Consider the following 20,429-nt stretch of genomic DNA (forward strand, 5'->3'; position numbering starts at 1 on the left):
TAAGCAAGCTGTGTACTTTCCTCGTACCAAATGTAGAATCAGCTATTTCTCCAATAAACTGGTTTGTGATGAACACTATTTAGAAATCAATAACTGAAAAGTAGTAAAAAATATTAAACTGGATTGTCAGAAATTTCTTACCTGGCAAAATATAGAAGCCCTTTGTGTAGTATTTTAAATAGTCATTCCTAAATTTTTAAAACAAAAGTGAAAAACAAAAGCTAATTATAAAGGTAAGGGTATGTTACTGAGAGGTGTACATTTTTTAATCTTTATGTTAAAAAGTTAAATGTACTATTTAACTTCTTTCTTTATTTTTCCACCTATTGGTAACCTAGAATTGGAGCTGAAATCTTAAGACAGATTTGGTTATAAATGTTACTTAAACGATTCTACAAAAGTTAAAACAAAATACCTATTTTATAGCCTATGTGGATTATTATATTAGAAAGCTTTGGAAGAAAAGTGAATTATATTCTATTTATTTTTAAAGTTTCTGTTCCCATACTGTCTTGAGTCAGGGTGAGTCGATCTGATTTTTACCGTGGAATGCAATTTGTGTCATTTTTTTTTTCTGTAAAGGGCTTACTGAATTCTTCACACACTTTCCACACTATTTACCCAGGGGAGAATGCATATTAAGCAACAGAATAATAGTGATTCTCAGCAGAAACTAGACCTTGTCAGTGTTCTCTAATGTCTAATAGGACTACTGCAGTAAAAGTGTATTAATGCGAGAATGTTGCTAGGAGACGGGAGAGCCAAAAGCCCATGATGTTGTAGGGGTTCCACTGGAAATTAAGGTAATTTAAGTATGTTCTGTACCAGAAGTTGAACCATTAAACTCTGTCCGTTGATGAGCATATGAATTGTAGCATGCAGTGTTTAGTATGATCTAATGTTTGTGAGGATTTGGGAGGAGAATCTCGAAGCATTTCATTTCTTGCCTTTGGGCTAATCCCTTCTTCACAGCACAGTTTATTTTCAAGAGGCTGTTGCGCTGCTGCTTTTCCCTCCCACTCCTTCAGTGCGACAGCTTCAGAGCTGATGGAGAGACAGAAAGCACGCAACTGGTAAGTAGCTGAGAAAGCTCTCATAAAATAGTTGCTAAGGCTCTGTTTTCTAAAGCAAATGATGCATTTTCATGGGATAGAATATCATAGACCTGTATAAGAATTTGTCTAGTCCATAGCACCAAGAAAATTGAATATATTCTTATTCCACGCTCACGTTCCTAATTTAAGGCTCGCTTCCTAAATGATGAATGACTTGATAGAAAGAAATATAGAACACACGTAAATTGTGAATCTGATAAGATACATATCAAAAAAAGATTTATTGAAGATATTAAATGATATCTCAGCTGTATGATGTTTGAATTATACGTAATGAAATGATAGCTATGATTCAGTATTCAGGGGGTTCTCAGATCTGGTTTGTTATCTTGGTGTGTGGTGGACATGCAGAAAATATTTTGCAGTGGAGGATAGGATAGTGTATTCCATTTGCTTTTAATTAAGAAGATGGTGCCGTGACATGTCTGCATAGGAAAGGAATGAAAAAGGCAGACTGGAATAATATTAAGACTGGTTGCTTTGTAGGAAAGATGAATGTGTATTGAATTGGGGAGATTAAAATTTGGTTGTAGGATGAAAAATCATGAAAAAGAAGTAACAAATATTTTGACTGTGCCTTCACTTGTAAAATCCATTTGCTTTTTGCATGTCATGTTGTACAATCGATAGAATCTTCTGGATGCTTTTCTTTGCTTTTTGAAAAGGAATGTGAGCATGTAGCAGAGATTCCTATAGATGCAGCATTTCTGTTTGCTTCTCAATATCCCTGAAATTGTGTGTGTTCTTTTATGCTGGTTCCTGTAAGAAAACAGAAAAAGAAATGAAGTCAAATATTTTTAAATTTCTTTGGAGTTCACCTTGGTTTTGACAACTGACCTGAAAGGAAAAAATAATAATAATAAAATGATAGGCAGATTGGCTTTTGAGTTAGATGACAAAACCTAGATTATAGAGGAATATGAGCATGAAAAGGCTTATTACAAAATCGTTGAAGATAAGCCATTCCTCAAGTTGAACATGTCTGCTGGGGTATGTTTTGCAGGGAAAGGGAACAGCATGTTAAGAGGGGGGGGGTGGCATCAGCAAGGCACTGCGGCAAAGAGTGACGCATCCAGGGACATGTGACTGTTCTGTGGTGTAGTGAAGAAAAATTTCCAGGACTCCATCTTGTATAAGAAATTCTGTACATCTAAACATGCAAAGAATGCTGTAGTCATGCTGTGGTGGATGAAGTTAATCATGTGTAATCTGGCATTGCTATTTAATTTTTGCTTTTTATTGTCTTTGTTCTTAGACTTTCTTTCTCTGCATTCTCAGAGCTTTTCATATGTTTATTAAAATATCTCATTAAAATGTTAGTTCTCCCTTTATGATCAAAACACAGTATTGTACAGAATTTGGGAAAATTTAAAGGTGATTGCAAAGATTATGTTCAACGCCATTACCTTAGCATAATTGCTGTCAGTCTCTTGTCTCTGCATAGGTACAAAGATATGCAGAGAAATGTATATTTCATACAATCTAAAGATCACATGAGTTTTTATTCTGCTTTGTTCATTAAGTATGTATTGGAAACAATTTCTCATCTTTTAAGATATCTCACAGGAATGTGTTTAGGAGATGCATAGTTTTATCACATGGGAGTATTACTAAACTCCAAATAATGAAGGTATAAATGTGCTTTTTTTTGCTATTATAAATGATTTGAGAAATCTGTTTCCATATAAATCTTTGTGTGCCCTTCTGTTCTTTTCCTCCTAGGAAAAATTGAGACGTGGAATTTGTGGATTAAATGGTATGAATCAGTTTCAAGTATCTCCCTTCTTGCTTAATTTGTTGATCATATGTGATAAAAACATCATTTTCAAGTCATTATTTGACTATTTAGTTTTGTCACTTATTATACTGATTTTGGGAGCATTTTACTGCTTTATATTTTAAAATATCTACATCTGTCAGTTGATTTTTGTGTTTTCTTTTTTAGGGTATTCCTCCACATATACATTCACCTGTATTTTTTCTAGAAATTTATTTATTTATTTTTATAATTAACCCTGCAATTTGTATAGAATTAATTTAAAATGTATGGTATAAAATAGGATCTAATTTTGTGTTTTTTCCAAATAGGTCACCAATTGTTTCAGCATTGCGTATTGAATAATACAACCTTCTTCCACTGCCGTGAAATGTCAACAGCTGCTCTCCCACTAGATAGGGCGTAGCTTTCCACAGGTCGGCCATTTTCTTTCTATTCAAGATGGTTACATTCCACAATAGTACTTTTACCTTCTTGCCACATCCCACAGCCTGATAAGCCAATGTGTTTATACATTTTGCCTTTCAAGAGTCTTAGCTGCATACAGTTTAGTACAGTGAATCTCAAACAGAATATATATATATATATTTCTTAAGCAAAAATATCTTAAATAAAACTTAAATATATAGAACTCAGACATATACATATATGTATATATTTAAGATATTTATAAATATTTGTTTATTTATCTTTCTATTTATTTTTACAAATTAGAAGTTGGGGAATCCAATGACATGGAACACTGTTTCAGGTGTTAACTGTTTTTGGATGCTTTTAACATTTCAGTTGTGTGTTTAAAAAGGAAGGTTAATGCAAATTTTCCTGTTCCTCAAGTATTCTGAGAGTTAAAGCTGTGTGGATTTGGTTCCTGGAATTCTCTAGAGGGAGATAAGAGGGAAATGTAAGAAATGCATGAGATGCAGAAATGTTTTCAATAATGTTGCTGGCAGTAATACGATCGATCGGGATCTAAAGGATGGAGGGTAAGTCTCAATATATGCTACCACTGTCATTATATCTTCAAGACGTGAAAACATCGCTGTGGTCCATCTCTATTTACTGCAAGTGGAAGGGTCAAGACAGGAAACATAGAGGCTTTTAGTAGGAGGTAAGTTAAACAGTAACAGAAGTATTTGACAGTTAAAAATCACCTGCTGTTCTCAGTTTCACCCCTTACTCCTTCTGAGCTCCCCCTATCCCCACCCCCTGCCTATTAACTTCTTACCACAGCCCCTGGCCTTTTCTAATTTGGGACAGAAAAAGAGGGTGAGTATCAGGCTGCTTTCTTTGCCTACTGTTATTGCAAGGGACTCTTTGGCTCATAGACACAGCTCCAGTCATTTCCTGACTTGCCATATTAGGCTGTGATTTGTTTATGACTGGAGTCTGGTTTCCCTGGCAACAGGAGCTCACCAGAGCATGCGCATTGGCTCATCTGCAGTGGCAGAATGCAGAATGCGGCTGTGAGGCCTTGGGAGGGCTCTTCTCCTCCACCTCCGCAGTGACTGGAAGAGGAATTCCACAGACGTCAGTTTTTCTCTCCTTAAACTGAGATTGTTACTGCACATAAGCATTGCATTTTTTTAATCCTCAGAAGATTTCTCCCTTGTTTTCCCTCCTAGCACAGCCACAGTCAATAGTTTCAGCAGTGATCATGACGTTTTTCCAATTATTATGGTCCCAAATATCCTTAGGGCCCAAAGGGATCCTTATAGTGTGGCTACAGGAAACAGATGGTCTGATTTCAAACCTCCATCTCTTTCTTGACAGTTGTATGAAATTCCTTAGTCATCCCGTGCCTCAGCTTCCTTAGCTGTAAAATAGGAATAATAACAGCACATTTAGAAAAGTGTTACATAATAACCATTAAAAAGTATTCTTTTTTTTTTTTTTTTTTTTTTTTTTTTTTTTTATTAACTTGAGTATTTCTTATATACATTTCGAGTGTTATTCCCTTTCCCGGTTTCCGGGCAAACATCCCCCTCCCCCCTCCCCTTCCTTATGGGTGTTCCCCTTCCTACACCCTCCCACCATTGCCGCCCTCCCCCCATAGACTAGTTCACTGGGGGTTCAGTCTTAGCAGGACCCAGGGCTTCCCCTTCCACTGGTGCTCTTACTAGGATATTCATTGCTACCTATGGGGTCAGAGTCCAGGGTCAGTCCATGTATAGTCTTTAGGTAGTGGCTTAGTCCCTGGAAGCTCTGGTTGCTTGGCATTGTTGTACTTTTGGGGTCTCGAGCCCCTTCAAGCTCTTCCAGTTCTTTCTCTGATTCCTTCAATAGGGGACCTATTCTCAGTTCAGTGGTTTGCTGCTGGCATTCGCCTCTGTATTTGCTGTATTCTGGCTGTGTATTCTTTATTGTTATTTGCTGATGTCAAAACATGTCTGGCACAGAGTGGTGCATGCACTGTACAATGAACTCATCCTAATGCCCATGCTGAGCAAATTATACATATAGGTGTTTACCCTCCAGAATGCAGACACCTCACATATCCCACAGATGACCTACAGCAGAGTGTTACACTATCCTGAGGTTTATTACTGTAGACTGCAGCAAAAAGATTTGCCTCTTATCACATGGACACCTTCCATAATATTAGGGTCTTTTAGACTGCACATATGTTCTCTTCAACACAGAGACCAAGCTAAAGGACACTGATTAGTACCATATGGTGAGTCTTACCTTACTGTGAAGACAGTGCCTGTAACACAGACAAAATCTCAACACTATAGCTCATCTTCACATCACACAGACCTTATCCAGAACACATGAAGTATACAGACTTAATTCATACAACACAGATTCTTCCAAAAGCATACAGCTTCTTCTCAGAGCACGTAAGTACTCTTCACAGCAAGCCTCTCTCCACAGCACAACAGTCCTGTTAAGATAAATACTACTCCTCATGTGTGCTCCCACCAAGGGAGACCTGGCAGACGAAGTAAAACAGATTTCCCTCACGTCACACTAACCTTTGCAAGAACATGCAGCCTTACCCACAACACACATCACACAACACACATCATGGGACCTTCAGCACAGGAGAGACTATCCACAGCACAGCATCACTCCACAGAATGCAGACTTCTTCCTTGAACAGAGACACCCAATCTAGCTCAGATCCTTTGCCGAGACAGGCAAACTCCCCAAAACACAAATTCTCCTGCCCGACAAACATCATTCCAATAGGACAGAGGCTTATTTCACCCTCCACACTTCTACTGTGCACATTTATGCCTTGCAACGCAGATTAAGTTTATGGTACAGAAGACACCATCAATGGTCTGGGCTCTGCTCACTGTACCACATAGCAATATAGAAGTATAACCCGAAGCACACAGGTCATGCCTTGTTAAACAGGATTTTAACTTAATACATGCACATATCCTACAGCACACCAGTTCATCTTGCCATGAACATACAGTGTAAAACTACAGTGCAAACACTTGACACATAGGCAGTCATTTGCTCACGTCACCCAAATCTCCTTCCAGATTTGCAGAGTTACTACTCAGTAAGGTACTCAAAGCCCCCTCCTACCCCCATCACAAAGGCAATCTACAATATTCATGCTCATCCCACAATACAGATATAAACTACATGTGAACACACTTCAGAACACAGCATTCCACGGCCAGGAATGCTCACAATTCTGTAGTAGCAATGTATTTCCTATACATCATTATCTTAAAAAAGGAACACTTCTTGCCATGGTTCAAGTCTAGACACATGCTCCCAAACACATTTGAATTCAGTGTTTAAGTGACTCTCATATTTATCACAAAGCACACAGGAAGTTTCACTGTTGTTTATAAAATAAGATATGCCCAGCCATGTATAGACCTTTATCAGAATGCAGAGTCTCCTATTAGTACACATACTTCCAACATAACTCACACAACTATTCCTACACAGTGACATGCACTGTTTCACGGATTAAGCTTAAAGTACAGAAGACACTCCCAAGCTGCTCAGGTCAAGACTTCCCCTATAATATACTCAGTCACAACATATGTGTCCTAAAATTTATAGATAGACCCAAGAGTGCATAGATTTGCTCTACGTTGTGTAGTTACCTTATAACACTTATTTGTAATACAAATAACCACCTCCTATCGTGCAGATCTATAGTGCATATATTAACTGTACTTTGCATCATAGAGGACAGACATGCTTTATCATATCATTGAGCTACAATTCTGGCCTACAGCAGAGACACAGCCTGGTACCCATTAAGAGCAAGGCCTCTGGACCCAGGCTTCCTGGGCTTCCTCCTGATCCCGTTCTTTACTAACTGTCCCACCACAGGTAAGTATTTTTCTTTGTTCTTTAGTTTACTCATCTGTAAAACAAGGACGACAATAGTAGTTACTTTGGAGGATTACATGAATAAAATAAGAAAAGTCTAGTTATGTTTAGGATAGTACAGTGCCTGCTACCTGGAAACTGTTACATTTGTTAATTTTCATTACAGTCATCTACAACCCCACCATTGTTACTGAAGCAAAAATGCTTCTTTTAAGTATCTAAAATCATCTGACAATAGAGATTCACCTGACAACGCAGAGACTAGCCCCACAACACACAAAAATACTCTTCTGCATATGGACAATACTGTACAATACCCTATGCCCTGTAAGATACAGACAGCACACTAAACTAGAGGCCACTCACAACACAGAAATTTACAGTGGAATTAAGAAACATAGCCAGTGCGCTCTCTCTCTCTCTCTCTCTCTCTCTCTCTCTCTCTCTTTCTCTCTCTTTCACTCTCTCTCTTCTCCCTTCTCAACTCCCCTTCCCATGCCCTAAATAAACTTTATTCTATACAAAAAAGAAACATAGCCAGTAATGCATATGATTACTTCATATGTACACATCCACTTAAAAAACACAGCCTATATAGTACCCAGCTTTACCCCATATAGCAGAGATCTGCAATTCAGCATACATCTACATACCATGAACTATAATAATGTACTGTATGACAAAGATCATATTATATACAGATACCAATTCCAAAGTGTGTGGACTTCCTTGCTGTTCACAAATGTTTGTCTAAATTCACACTCCAAAATTTAGAGCACTACGTTTTAATGCAGAGCCCCTTATAAAAACTCGTATTTTATGCACAATTCATAAACAACTGTATGCTTCACACCTTATTATTTGCACACAAATCTGATTTACCTTAATGTATTCCCACATACAGGATCATATATCATATATCACATAGATTAAAACTATTAACTATCATTAAAATTGTGTGTATATGAGCATTCTGCCTGTGTGTATATCTGTGTACCATGTATATACCTGGTACCCACAGAAGCCTGATGGAATTACCCACAGAGATCTAATTAAGATTCTGAGTTAAAGACATTCGTTAGCTATTCTTCAGGTGCTGGGAATCACATGAGTCCTCTGCAAGACTAGCAAGCTCTCTTAATCACCAAACCTTTTCTCAACCCTGCACCCCCCCCCCCAGGTTAGCTTTTTAAGGCCTACAAATGTCCTATCAAACAGAGCTATCGTGAGCACTGGTGCTCTTAAATACACTACAATTGTATGACATGACGACATCTACGCAGAGTCACAATCTTTAGGTTTGGATTTAAACACCTAAACTCACAGAAAGGAAAGACATGCTTACAGTATAAAAGCTCATCCCATTGTGCCAATGTGGTACAAAAGAAGACAAGCCTCCACTCACATAAGCTCAACACTGAGAACACAAAACTTGATGCCTAACATTTAGACCCACTCTGTAGTACAAAGCTTGAACTTAGAACTCCAGTTGCTTAGGCTAGAATCCCTATCAATATTATTTTTATGACATAAGAAAGTTGGTTTTGACCTCCCTGTATTTTCTAAGCTACAAATTTAGGATAATAATGATTCCTGAGTCATAAAGGTCTTAAGAGAAACAATGAGTTAATGGTTATAAAGCCTTTATAATAGTACCTGGCAAAGAATTGCTGTCATTCATGTCATTGACACTGTTACTGATATTATTACTATGCACATACTGGACAACAATGGTAAAATTCAACCTAAAACAACAAAACATCCTCCTCCTCCTCCTCCTCCTCCTCCTCCTCCTACACACACACACACACACACACACACACACACACACACGCACACACACACAAATACACACATGGGGAGAGAGAGAGAGAGAGAGAGTGAGAGAGAGAGAGAGAGAGAGAGATCCATAAAGCACACAATCTTATCACAACTTATACTATACTTTGACCACTACATCTGTATTAACTATACTTACCTATCACATAGTGTCTACATAACATCCACACTTAACCACCTACCACTTAGACACACAGAGTAGTACGCACACAGCAGTGCAAAAATATAGAAGTTCATCAATGTAAAAATTCATCTTGTTTTCATTAAATGCTCTTACACATGTCCCACTATAGATGTACATATGTGCAGCACAGAATACCACATTGGCTCTACAACTCAAATAACTCAGCTTAAACTCCTGAAAAGAATCCATACCGTATAGATTTCTCCAAAATACAATGAACAGACTAGTTTCATAAGTCACAGAATTAAAGCTCTCACTACAACACACAGATTCTTCCTAGTGTCCAACTATATTGATTTTAGTAAAACACTGGCTTATCTCTACAATAAAAGGCATCATAAACATCAATATATTGGACAACACACATTAAATACTTACAGTGCTCATGTAGCCATCCATACAGAGAACTATTTCACCTCACCCAGACATTGCACATACTATGTAAATTGACTCTTCGCTGCCAGATGTGCTACCCAACATGGAATAGTCAGTCCCCTGTAGTCAGTAATATCTCATTACAGCATACAGATTAGCAACACAGAATAACTTTTTTGTTACTATAACAGAAGCACACACAGTCTACAAAAGACACAATGCACAGCTATGCTCTATAGTACTTAGGTGTAATACAGATGATCAAAGCATACGCGAGAACGACCAAATACTCACATTATACAAATGTGCACACATAGGATTTTACTATCACCACATAGGCTACCTCCATGAAATGCTTCCTAACCTCTACAAAATCTAGGTTCCCACCAAAGAATAAGCAAAAAACCAACAAGGCACAGAACACTCTACTTCAACCAGAAAATATCCCCACAACACATAGAAACAGAACAAAGGACAGAAGAATACTAATGGCTAACACCCAAACTCATGTGAAACACAATGACTGGCCTATCATCCTCAGCATGGCCCACTATCGTCCGTACTCAGTAGGCTCACTCCAGAAAACCTTGGTAGGAATGTGCAGACATAGCCTTTAATTAAAAATAAAGGCTGGCCTCTGAAACTATCTTCTTCACAGAGTAAACACTTTCAGGTACATAGAAAGTATGTCTAATTCATAGACACAAACAGGAGGACTTCACAATACTGAACTGCTGTGACACACTTAATACATGCTTCCATGCTTCTGTGCAAATACAATCATCCCATGAGAATAAAACTCACCTCAGGAAAACGAGACTTTCCTCAAATGTCCTGAATTTGCCACATAATATGCATAATCTCCAGACAGCATCCACTAGTCCTAAACATAGACTCATGATACAAAAGTACCAAGAAAGAGCTGAGCAGTGGAGAATTCAAGAGGCCCTGGGCTTTCTCCCAACACTGAATAAAACTGGGTATGGTTTTATCTGTAACCACAGCACTCCAGAGATGGACAGAGGAGGACTAGAAGTTCAAAGTTGTCCCTAGCTACATAGCAAGTTCAAACCCAACCTGGAGTGTGTGAGAACCTGGCTGATAATCAAACCAAACCAATTAAACAATGAGTCACAACATTGACAGCAACAGAAAAGTACTGGAAAAAATACACATAAAGTGCTACTATGCATAGACATTACCTCCTCAATGCTCATTTTAGTGAACTGACAGGAGATTCAGATCTGCACTATAACACACTTGCCATGCATAGTCAGAAATATCAGATATTAGTCAAATACTCCCAACTAACTCGACTTGCTTGCCTTCCTTTACATAATCTAGGTTCATCCACATCTAGCAACCTAGACTTGTCTCACAGAATGAGGTAATTGCTCAGAGCCTAAACACTATTCACAGCTTGCAAACTGACCAAAAACCTCAGCTGTGGAAAAGTCTTACATTTACTATATAAGCATTCTCCTTGATTGCATAAAAATCTTGGACAACATACCAAAATGGCCTTCAATTAACTTCAATGTACATACATTGTGCAATATTGCCATTCTTTCTGTAAGACTTAAACATATACAGAGATATGGATAATTTACCCCGACATGAAATTTTCCCATGGATACCCAGACTTATCTCCTATTAACTAAGATATCTTGCACATGGAATATAAGCCAGCAAAACTCAAACTGTCCCCATAAGCCAGGCATTCATTGTTCATTCTAGTCTTGCAATGGGGCATGCATACCACCCCTTCCTAAGATAGAAATGTCCTCATCGAACAGATGTTATTCCAAATGCAGACAGTTATCATGTAAAGAAAAATTTGACATTTTAACAAAAAAAGTTCACCTCATAATGAGCAGAAAGGCTTGAAACCAAACAGAAGAATCTTACTTGAATCTAGTCACCAGTACTCCGCATTACAGAAAATCACACAGCATGATCCATGCTGGTCCCACAATATATAGACATAGCAACAACACATTTATATGCCTTAAAGATCCAGAATATCTTCAAAACATATATATTCACTATGAAATATTCGGATCAATACAACCTCCAGATGACTACCACAATGCATAAATACTGATGCATACAAAAGAATCCTACATAGAAACTGCACACTTATGCTTCCCTACTGGAAAGCTTATCGGCAGACTTGTGGCAAATTATGCAGATTCTAAAGTCATCCAGACTTTAGGCAAGAATCTGTACTCACTCTAAGTCCTAATGACAAAAATGCAGAGCTACTGAGGGTGAGAGATCAGTGGGCAGCCATTAGTGTAGAGCCTAAGGACGTGAGGTTGGTCTCTAGAACCTACACAGTGAGCAGAAAGAACAGACTCCCATAAATTGTCCTCTGAGCTCCACATATACACTGTGACATGTTTGTACCCCCTTCCACTAAAATAAATAAATGGTTCAAAGAAAGACTAAACCTGGGGCACTCAAACATGGATGCCACATGATGGTATGCCCTCAACACAGAGCTCTTACCTTCACTACACCAAAGCACATATTTTAAGACACAGATGGTGAGCAACACGCAGAAGCCACATAGCAGACATTATCCATGAAACCTAGAATTACCTCACACTATCCAGACATATATAGTGACATTCTGATTTATCCAACAGCATTGTTCCATATACAGAAATGAATCAAAACGTAGAAGCATTAATAAGATGCATGCTGCAACACGGGACATGCTCCACAACTCAGATTTTATATGACACTTAACACTTGTCCCAAGAAAGTGGAGAGATTCTGGATACCTGGCAGTGAAATATAAGACATAGATAAGCCTGACAATGCCCAAACTTTCTGTATAAGATCCACACTAGCCTTTGATAACACACATATCTTTGAAACCACTTACCATGGCCTCACAACATAAAGATATACCCATATATCACAACACATGGACACACTTAGAATATATATCCACTCTACACAGCATGGACTAGCCCCCATAGACTCTCACTGTAAAATACATTCATAAACAGCAAGCCATAGGTCTTTTACACCCAATAAAGAGTCTCTTATCATTCTCTTATCACATGGTTCCAAAATTAATACTGAACACCCGTACCCAGAAAACATAAATGTAACCCATTATAAACCCAAGTGGATTTCCCTTCCTTTCATACTAATTCATAGGTCACACTTATTCTACAACATCCAGACATACCCATATAGTACACTAATTCAGGCAATATTTAAATAACTGAGAATCTTGCAATGCTACAGAATTTTCCCTACAAAATGCAGAAATGTGACACACCTCCTCAAACTGTACACAATCTGTAGTATACAGTTTCTAAATGTTCTGTTTATGTCTTATAATATATAGTCTCGAAAATACAGATTCCTCAAAATCATACAGCACATCATAACACCTTAGAAACACTTCTCAAAACATACACTATAATAGGCAGACACACAAAATGTATTCCTGTTTTCAAATACACAGATTTGCTTCCCCCTGCCTACTTTTTGGCCAGCACTTCTAAGATATTTTACACAAAACCCATTTGGCTAGATGGGCATGTAGCTCAGTGGTACAGCACTTCTAGTGAGTTGGATATACAAATTTCTAAGTTTCTTCACAAATACTTTCAAACCAAGCCATAACAATAGCAAACTCCAAACAGAACTGAAGAATGTAAAAATAAAGCAAATAATCCCTAGAACAAAACAAAACAAAAAACCAGTCTTGCCTCACAATGTGTAGAGTTTATCCAAATTTCAAATTCATTCTGCAAGTATGGTGCTTCATCTCTATACTACAATGTGGAAATTTGCCACAAAGCAGGTACCTACTTCCTTATGTACCACAGCCATTAGAGCATCAGACACATAGACACTCTCCACAGCACCAAGAAACACTGTACAGCATTCTGTATTGCCTGAATGTATGAGTGTTGTAATGCATAAATTATTTCAGAACTACTGCCCTAATATCCAGTAACAATACCAACGTAATATCCCACATACAAGCTTTATTACACTACCAGCATATAGTTCCATCATAATTAATATACAACCTTATCTCAAGAAGACGGCATGAAGTTGGGAGAGAAGCATGCTGGGAACCTCTTTGGGGGAGTTGGAGAGAAGAAATACAGGTTATATATGATTATATTTCATTGTATGTATGTATAAAATAATTCTCAAAAATAAATTAAAAATAGTCCTTCCTCAAAGTGTATAGATTTGAAGTAGAATGCACCTGATATTATCTTAACAGGTAGATTTGCCTTAAAAGAAAATCTTGATTCAGAGTACTATAAAAACATCTTATATGGTCTGCAGGGAACCTATGATGTCTATCTAAACTCATTCCTTAACACCAAAACATTACCTATAAATCACAGGTAAGTTAATACACTATAAAATCTCTCTATAACAAACAAATGCACTCTACGACATACAATTACCCTACTTGGGAAAGAATAGCCCAATACACACATCACTACAATTTGTCTTACCACACAAGGCAGAGATATCTCACAATGTATAGACTAGCTCCATAATATATAGATAGAGGATATGATAACCAGACATAGCCTATGACAGAAAAACTTTCTGATAAACAAAACTGAATTTACATGTACAGAGTTTCCTCAAAATACATGCAATTACTCTGCAATATAAATGCTTTATAAGGAAAATGTATGTTTATCCACACAGAACTGCTACAGTCTTGGAATTGGCTCACAGAATAAATGCTTACAGCATGTTTTACAAATGACTCATCAATCATGCCCTTTATAGCACAGTTTTACCCTACAAAACACTATTGCTTCATCTGGGCAGATGCTGTAGTGTACATGCTACCTCCTATCACTACCATGACAAACTTTCCAAACAAAAGATACATTTCCCAATGTACAAAATACTTTCAAATTTCATGAATGCACCCAACAATAACAGTTGTCATATTTGTAGGACTTCCACTGTATCTACACTTACTCTGAAATGCCCAGGACCAAGTCACAGCCCATATCAGACTGAAAACACAGACTTCCACAACAGTCATACTCGAAAATGCAGAATTTGCTTACAGCTTTACATCATGCCATATCAGTCAGTGTGTGATCTGAAGTGCACAAGATCTGCATGTAAACATATATGTAAGGATCCTAATATACAAGTAGGAAGACATAGACACTGTAATTGACAGACATATCAAACCATACAAACTCAATCAGTAACCACCTAACAAAAAGGCTCACAATTCATGACACATTCAACATAATGACATGCCTCACAACACAAAAAAGTCTTTATTTCAACTTACAATACACAGTAAGGATCTATCACACCCCAAATTTACACGTATTCAGCCAAATTCTTTAGAACCCTAACAAAGCTCATACATATCTGTAATTAATCTATATATTGCGGACTTGTCTCATGGTGCACAGAACTGGAATGAGCCACAGCCATTAGAAGTGACATACTATGTGCAGGAAGAAACCCACGGTTGAGGTACTTCATCTCTAGTAAAGGAGAGTTTTACGTAAAGCAAACATATTCTAAAGTGCAAAGCTTAGCTTGTTCTAACAGAATTTGGAGTCAATGTATAAACTTCAAATGAACATTACTACAAATAACTTGAGCACATCTAGAAAATTATAGTCATGAAACCTATGGCTCCATTCAAAATAGATTGATCTCAGGACAGCTGCACAACACTCAGAATCCACATGTAACAGAGCCAGCCTGCAATCTATTGTGTTACTTCAGCTGGCTGCACTTGCTCCTTTTAAGTAACTTCACACTTTACACACATACTTTATACACATACAGACTAGCACCACAAATTCCCTCGGGGGGTCTACAACTTAACTAGCTTTTCAAGTAACAGCATTATTATTTAGAACATTTAGCACCATCTTTCTATCAGGAAGACACCCCATAACATGGATATGTGTTACCGTAAACTCTAAAGTACACAGGGACTGCCTTTTCAACAGGAATTTTTTTTACCACACGCAGACCCACTTCACCTTATCAGACTTGCCTAACCATACATAGAGATGCACTGGTAAGTACAGAAATTAATCCCTCCATGTGCAGGCTAGCTCCATGGTCTTCTGAGACCATGCATAGACACATAGCATGATGGAGAAAAGGACTACATATAGAGATATGTAATCCACAGCATCCGTTTAGCATCCTACAGTACTTGCTCCACATTTGACATGCTCAGATTCAATTCATGAGACGAAACTATTCATACTACACTGAAACTCTAACAGTGTCTAACTTATATATGTTGGTATTCATATGCTTCAACTCACACAAACACAGAGGCACATTTGTGATTAAATACATGTGATAAACATGCTCATGTTTCATATATAAAAAGTTCTGTTCATCATTAAAACATTTAAATATACATGCGCACATAAAAACAAACACAAATCCTGACATGTGAGTATGCATTCAGAGATGCATACATCAATAAGACAAAAATGGACTAATGAATAGATTTATATATGTATAGTAATTTATTTATAGAGAGCTGTATATACAGCTACATTGGTCAAAGATATATAGATATGGATACACATATCTATGAAAATGTAAGTATGCAGACAGATATGCAGACACAGATACAAGAATGTTTAAAATTGATGCAAACTAACATATTTTTATAGCAACTCATTCAGATTAATACGAATTGCTAAGGTATATGATATCTAGAAACAGATTCACTGAAACCCAGTCATGAATAGAGAGCCAGAGTTGTACACACCCATATCCATATACGGTGATGACACAAAATTGTGTACAGAGGCAGAGATATATAAACACCCTTAAACGTAAGGAATATGGTGAACCAATTTACAAACACACAGTAGTCCATAAGTGTATACATATACAAGCACCGAAATATACAGATACACTCAGAAGCATATGCATCTATTAAGTTTCTGTTCACAGACATAGAAAATGTGCAACCATATTGAAAGTATACAGAATGCCTTCAAAGATATACACTTGATCACTTTTGTGCATAGTCATATGTGTAATGCAAACATTGATAGCCATTTATACCATAGAGGCAGACACAAAATAAATCCACAGACCAAGATATTTATTCTGTAGGCATCCACAACTCCATACATACTACATTCTCACATCTCAGATACCTATCTAGAGACGTAAATATTGACATATATATGCACGGATTCAGTCTGTACTATATAAATGCACTAATTTGCATGAAGATATGTCTACATAGGCATTCAGATATTCACATGGACACATATGTACACAAATATTAAAATACTAGAGCATACATATAACAGTTATTAAACATAAGTTAAGAGAACTACTGGCAAGAAAGTAAAAGTACACTTATGCAAGCATATTCTATGTATACACAGATACATAAACACAGGGAGGTTCACATATATGAACACAGGTAGTCAGCAAAGCATGTCCACACAGATAACAAATCCTACCCTACATTATATGGATAGATACATGCAGCGATAGATGTCAGTAACACAGATGCAGTTCTACAGGCTTTTGTACCAGCTTGGATGGAGATACACCGAGAATCTTATAAATGTGTGCACATGGTATTTTATAAAATGCACTTATTTATACTGACAAAATTAAAAGTGCAAATATGCAGAAATACCATACATTCTCATGCTGACCACATTGTCAACACAGAAGAGATATACATATATTTAAAAGTAACAAAATATATAAAATACATTTGCAGCTATGTGCAGATTTGTAACTGCACAAGTGTGTACAGATACCTCCTTACATGTTAACATTTGCACATGTTGCTGCATATACACATACCCTATCACAGTGCTCTACATATGGTCTCCTAAGCTTTTAATGGTATGCAAATTCTAAGCATACGTCAAATAGATCAGTGCACACATAGATATACATATGCCAAAATGAGTGTATAGATGCATATAGTACTTCATGCTACAAATAGAAGCAGACCTGAATATACACAGACACATGTGGATTTACATTGTGAAAACCCATAAATAGATATACAAACTTTTGAAACAAACTAATGCGTTTTAATGCGCCTTTGTGTTATTAGCTTCTTAGGAGCAACAAGTAATCAATCCCACTTAGCTGATTATACCATACGAATGTAGGTGTGGAAATTACCAGAAATATCTCTAAGACATCTTTAAGGCAGATGAATGTGCACACACACTTAAATATTTACAGTCATAGATATAATTCATATGGAAGCATAAAAATAAATAAACATGTATAGCCAAATAAAGAAGAATACACACATAACTATACCTACCCGCCACTAAAATACTGTACTTCAATATTTAAATGTTAGCTTTTGAAATTTAATACCAAATTAATTCTCATCTTCATCTAAGTTCTAGTACTACTGGCTCAGTGATGTGAGGCCATTTTTCTACCTTCTTCCCTGAGACATAGGAGTACCCATAGCCCTTTCAGAATTCCTGGAGAGTTTGTGTAATGGAATGGCTAGCCTTGTGCTTGGAAGATTGTGCAGGGAGATGGCATTGCTGCTGGTTGTGTGTGTATGTGTGTTTGAGACAAATTGTTTAGCTACATAGGATTAGATTTTTTCCAACTATTTTGCATTGGATGACAGATATATTATTTTGTATTTATAAATGAACCAATAAAGATTAATCTGTTAATAAAAATAGAGTATGATCACAAACAAAGTCATTTCCTAAGTTCTCAGATATTGTAAGAATTTGCTTCTATCCTTGGCAAAAAGGCTCCAAATTTATGTTTTCTGGTATTGCTGCTATTGGTATTACTGTTTATTATTATTATTATTATTATTATTATTATTATTATTATCATTATCATTATTGTTTTTACAATTAAACTACATTGGTGAATCTTTAATGTCCATCTGTGAGTATTCTTTTTTTTTATTCTTCTCTCATACATTACATCCTGACCACAGTTTCCCCTCCATCCTCTCTTCCCAGTCCCCCCTCTACCTCCCATCTCTCCCAGATCCACTCCTCCTCCATTTCTCTTCAGAGAAGGGCAGGCCTCCCAGGGATATCAATCAAACATGGCTTATCATTTTGCAATAAGAGTAGGCACATTCCCTCATACCAAGACTGGGCAAGGCAACCCAGTAGGAGAAAAAAGTGTTTCTCCTTTAAAAGCAGGTGAAAGAGTCAGTCAGCCCCAGCTTTCACTGCTAGGAGTCCAATAAGAACCAAATTTACACAACCAAAACATATATTCAGAAGACCTAGGAGTACCAAGGTCAGACTCATGCTGGCTCCCTGGTTGTCACTTCAGTCTCTGTGAGCCCCTATGATTCCCTGCTTACTTAATTCTGTGGGTTTTCTTGGGGTGTCCCTGATCCCTCTGGCTCTTATAATCCTTCTTCCCTCTTTTCTAGAAGATTTCCTGAGCTGCACCTAGTGTTTGGCTGTGGTTCTCTGCTTCTGTTTCCATCATCCTCGATGATGGTGGTGATGATGATAGTGATGGTGATGGTGATGGTGATGATGATGATAGTATGGTGATGGCGATGGTGATGGTGATGGTGATGATGATGATAGTGATGGTGATGGCGATGGCGATGGTGATGGTGATGGTGATGGTGATGGTGATGGTGATGGTGATGGTGATGGTGATGGTGATGGTGATGATAGGCTCCTGTCGACAAGTATAGCAGACTATCATTAGGAATCATTTCATTGACTTTTTTTCTGGTCATGTTTGATTTTATCCTAGGTCTGTAGCCTAGGGTATCCTAGGATATCCGGTCTCTGGTTCCAGGCCCTACAGACAATATCAGGCATGGGTTCCTTCCTGTGGCCTGGGTCTCAATTTGGACCAGTCATTGGTTGGCCACTCCTACAATTTCTGTGCCACCAATTTTACCCCAGCCCATTTTGCAGACAAAACTAATTGTAGGTTGAAACTTTAGTGGCTGTGTTGTCCCAATTCTTTCACTAGAGGTCTTGCCTGGTTACAGGAGATGGTTAGTTCAGCCTCCATATCCTGATTGGTAGTAATCTTAGGATCAACATTGTAGATTCCTGGGTGTTTCCATTGTCCTCGGTTTCTATCTTCCCTTCCCAAGAGGATTCATGTATCCCCCCTCTTGAGCCCTCCTTGTTACTTAGCCTCTCTGGGTCTGTGGATTGTAGCATGGTAATCCTTACTTCTAGCCAATATTCACTTATATGTGAGTACCTTGTTTGTCTTTCTGGATCCGAGTTACCTCACTCAAGATGATTTATTTTTCTATTTTTTTTCCCTATGGGACCTGAGATTGAAGTAGCCGCAGTGCAAGACGGAAAGAGGGCTTCGTGCACGGTGTGCATTTGCCACCTAGTGACCACATTGAGTAAGTACAGTATTTATGCATCACCTCAGCTGGTTCCACTATTTAACCTTGTGAAAAGCTATATGTGTTGTTAGCAGACATTACATTATAGTGCTTTCTGCTATATCCTGACATGCAAATAGTAATCCAATAAAATTGTACCTTTTCACACAAAAATAGTCCCTATTTCATTCTTTCTGGATTTTCCTGAGACTATTCTCTACCAGTTGTCTTTATACCTACTAATAATTTGTCACTTAATAGCACTTTGAAACAGTTAGAAAATACTTCACAGTTGTCTTCAAACTAGCATCTGAAATTTATCATAAATTTAAACATGCACAAAGCTGTCATTACTATATTGTAAATATGTCGATAGTTATACTCAAAAGCAAATTAATCACTTTAAAAAATAATCAAAGTAAAACACTGTTCTAACTTGTTTATTTAAAAGAAAAAAAT

The 20,429-nt window shown here is 37.4% G+C and overlaps 1 protein-coding gene across 12 annotated transcripts in view; it reads left to right on the forward strand.

Moving 5' to 3' along the window:
• The first annotated feature begins 966 nt into the window (after positions 1–966).
• The window catches only part of Magec2l1 (MAGE family member C2 like 1), a 181,594-nt gene continuing 162,131 nt past the window's right edge, over positions 967–20,429 (forward strand). For 3 of the 12 annotated variants that reach the window (XR_010061285.1, XM_039100415.2, XM_039100416.2), the window contains exons 1-6: positions 967–1,073; positions 2,838–2,871; positions 3,204–3,308; positions 3,918–4,000; positions 7,106–7,203; positions 19,913–19,988. The gene's annotated coding sequence lies outside the window, so the exon portion shown is untranslated. The other 9 variants (XR_010061286.1, XM_017602412.3, XM_039100417.2 and 6 more) reach the window with 6 other exon arrangements.

Source organism: Rattus norvegicus, chromosome X, assembly GCF_036323735.1.
Source record: "Rattus norvegicus strain BN/NHsdMcwi chromosome X, GRCr8, whole genome shotgun sequence".
Lineage (NCBI taxonomy): Eukaryota > Metazoa > Chordata > Mammalia > Rodentia > Muridae > Rattus > Rattus norvegicus.